The sequence below is a fragment of the Marmota marmota genome, unplaced genomic scaffold (genome assembly GCF_001458135.2).
Source record: "Marmota marmota marmota unplaced genomic scaffold, marMar, whole genome shotgun sequence".
Classification (NCBI taxonomy): Eukaryota; Metazoa; Chordata; class Mammalia; order Rodentia; family Sciuridae; genus Marmota; species Marmota marmota.
The window spans coordinates 51501541-51505246 of NW_026000229.1; the positions used below are offsets into that span (position 1 = coordinate 51501541).

A 3706-nucleotide genomic window follows, 5' to 3' on the forward strand; every position below is an offset into this window, starting at 1 on the left:
TGCGCTTGCCTGGCATGCGTGCAGCCCGGGTTCGGTTCTCAGCACCACATGCAAACAAAGATGTTGTGTCCGCCGAAAACTAAAAAATAAATATCAAAAATTAAAAAAAAAACAAACTTTTTTCCTATATTGAAACTTTCTGCTTGATCTTCCATTCCCCTTGCTCTCAGATCATCTTGCCTTCTGCTGTAGTGAGAGGTCATCTATAATCTCCAACTCCTTTCCTCGGTCATTTCTTTCTTCCTTCATCTACTACTTCTTCTGCTCTTCTGTTTCTTTTCTTTTCATCGTCTCTCTCTCTCTCTCTCTCTCTCTCTCTCTCTCTCTCTGTCTCTCTGTCTCTCCTTCTTTCTTCCACCAGAAATTGAACCCAGGGGCACTTAACCATTGAGCCACATCCCCAGCCCTTTTAAAAATATTTTTGAGACAGGGTCTTGCTAAGTTGTTAAGGCTGGCTTTGAACTTGCAATCCTCCTGCCTCAGCCTCTAGAGACACTGGGATTATAGGCATGTGTCACTGCACCTGGCTGTTCTGTTTCAGGGAAGAGGTATCCATCTTATTTCTAGGTTGAGTTCATCTCCTCCAAGACTTTTCTTTGTAAATTATATCTTTTGTTCCTTAAAACCCTGGACTCCCCTTCTCATAGATTCTTTAGTTTCAGGAAAGCAATAAATAAGGTGCAGAAATTAATAGGACTCACATGAATATTTCCAAAAAGCAGAACCAACTGTTGTTAATGTTAGGACACATTGCCTTATCTTTTTTCCCAATAAAAATGAAAGTTACAGATACAGTTGAAGTCCCATTAACCAGTATCCTCAGTCCTTTCTCCTCTCCCTTTCAGAAACAATCCTGTCCTTAATGTTGCTGCTTTCTATTCGTGCTCATATATATAAATCTACTTGTAAGCCCCCTAAGGGCAGGAACTTTATCCTTTTCCTTCTGAAATCCCCAGAAACTATAATAGCACTTGGCATATGATAGACACTTCATATATATATATATATATATTTTTTTTTTCTTTCTTTCTTTTTAAGTTGTATATATACACAATACTTTTATTTTATTTATTTATTTGTATGTGGTGTTGAGGATCGAACCCAGTGCTTCATATATATGAGATGAGCACTCGACCACTGAGCCACAACCCCAGCCCCTTCATATATATTTCTTATGTGAATTAATGTATTCATTTTTAACTGTTCCAAGTAATCAACTAAATGAATATTCCACATGTCAGTCTTTATTTGTGCATTCCCCTATTGGTTAACAATTTAGATTTTTCTAACTTCTATGCTTCCTGTTAAAATTAATGTTGTGTAGCTCCCTCATGGAAGTATCCTTGTGCCTGTGTTTGAGAAATTGCCAGGAGGGCTTACCTAGAGTTGGACTTGTCGGGGTGTAGGACAAATGGCTTCATGATAGTTGGGGGCCCATGTCTAGCGCCCCCCCCCCACCTAAATAAGGTGTCACGTGGTTTCCAATCTATCCCAAGGAAAGAAGTAGCAACGAGGATCACTAGTAGGTGTGGGCTTTGCATGAACTGAGCTCATGACAAGATCAAAGGTTCTCAGCCATTGCTGCATGTGAGAATTACCTGAAGAGCTTTTGAGAAAGTCCCCAGACCAACTGAATCAGAATCTCTAGGTGTGTGGTTGAGCATCAATATTTTTTTTTTTTTTTAAAGATAGAGTGAGAGAGGGAGGGAGAGAGAGAGAGAGAGAGAGAATTTTTAATATTTATTTTTTAGTTCTCGGCGGACACAACATCTTTGTTTGTATGTGGTGCTGAGGATCGAACCCGGGCCGCACGCATGCCAGGCGAGCGCGCTACCGCTTGAGCCACATCCCCAGCCCAAAAAAAGGGCGACTGCCTCCCCGTCGGGGAATCGAACCCCGGTCTCCCGCGTGACAGGCGGGGATACTCACCACTATACTAACGAGGACGGCGAGCATCAATATTTTTTCAAGAAGATCTTCAAACCATTGTAGTGTATAGTTAGGACTGAGAGGACTTAACTTAATGGTGCTCAAGGGCACTTTCATAATCTCTGACGGAAACCCTCAGGCACAAACTCCCTTAACCTCTGCTCTCCTCCCTCCACATGTTCTGCCTGGCTGATCCTGTCCCTTTTCTGAAGATGAGGCTTCCAGCCACTCTTGTCGTGTCATATGCATATATTTTTTTCTTGGGTAAGAGGGATTGAACTCAGGGGCACTTAACCACTGAGCCACATCCCCAGCCCTATTTTATATTTTATTTAGAGGCAGGGTCTCACTGAGTTGCTCAGCACCTCGCTAAATTGCAAGGTGATCTCCTGCCTCAGTCTACCAAGCCACCGGGATTACAGGTGTGTGCCACCTGCCCAGCTGTGTCCTGTCTCATTGAGGACCAGGTCACCTCTATCTGTTACCTCTCTTCCTACATCATTATCCTCCCTCCTCTCCTACATTTTCTTCTCTGGAAAATAAACAAGTTCAAGCTACTCTCATGTTAAAACACACACGCTCTAAAACAGAACAAAACCAAATTGAAAAGACCCTTCTGTGGATCTGGCTCCCCACCTAACTGCTGTCAGAGGAAGTGCTGAATAGTCTGCACTTGCCAGTCCCTCAGTTGCTTGTGCAACTTCCAGAGAAAGTGGTGTCCATCCACAGTCTTCACACCCCATCTATCTAATCTCCAACTCACCAAGTCTGACAGGGCTCATCCCCCGGGGTTGTGATCTCAGCAATGTCACTAAGGGGCTCAGCTTCAGAGTTCCCACCTAACAGCACATGCTGACCCCACCTTCATCCTTTTCTTATTTTAATCTTTTTGTGTTATAGTAAAATATCCATAACATAAAATTTGCTTTTAAAGCCGTTTTACAAGGTAAGATTCAGTAGCATTAAATACACTTACAATGTCATGCAGTCATCACGCTATCTAGTTCCAGAATTCTTTTGTCACATGGACAGAAACCCTGTACCCATACAGCAGTCACTCTCCACTCCTCATTCCTTTTTTTTTTTTTAAATATTTATTTATTTATTTATTTTCAGAGGACACAACATCTTTGTTTGTATGTNAGGGAAGGGGCTCAGAAGTTCATAGTCTGCAGAAGTTCACAAAAAGCAGTTTTGTTTTTTTTTTCTTCTCTGTTCTGGGCAAGTTAACCCTTCAAGGACACTTGGGAGGGGAGAGCTTTTTCTTCCCTTTCTCTCCTCTTCGCGCCCCCCCCCCCTAGGCTGTTATCATGGAGCCCAGTTGGTAATTTCCTTATCTTAGAAATGTAGCTTTCTCTGTGAAGCCCCAGCTCAAGGCCAGAGGCCTTGTTCATATATTTTGTGAAAAACTAGTAAGGGGGTGTCTAGCTTTTGAAGTGCTGATTTTTCCAGCCAGTGGGCTAGTAGAACAGGGCAACACAAAAATAGGAAGTTTATCTACATTAAACTCTTTTGTAGAGATTCTTTTGCTGAAAGTCCTAAAATCAGCCGTGGTGAAGATTCTGGAGAAGGTCAGTTAAGACTTTACTGTGGGCCTGGGTAGGGAGGGGGAAGATGGGAAGGCGGGGCTGAGAACAGCTCCATGGATCTGAGAATGAGGAAGGAGATGTAAAATAGGATTTTCCTTAGCAAGGAAAACTTGAGCAGTAGAACAGGTAGAGCAGAGGGGAGGATGGGAGTGAATATCCCAAAAAGCCTGTAAGGGACAATTGTTAGT

The 3706-nt window shown here is 42.6% G+C and overlaps 1 non-coding gene across 1 annotated transcript; it reads right to left on the reverse strand.

Moving 5' to 3' along the window:
* Positions 1 to 1874: 1874 nt before the first annotated feature.
* Trnad-guc lies at positions 1875 to 1946 on the reverse strand. Its single transcript has one exon. It is a non-coding gene; the product is annotated as a tRNA-Asp (tRNA).
* Between the last annotated feature and the right edge of the window lie 1760 nt (positions 1947 to 3706).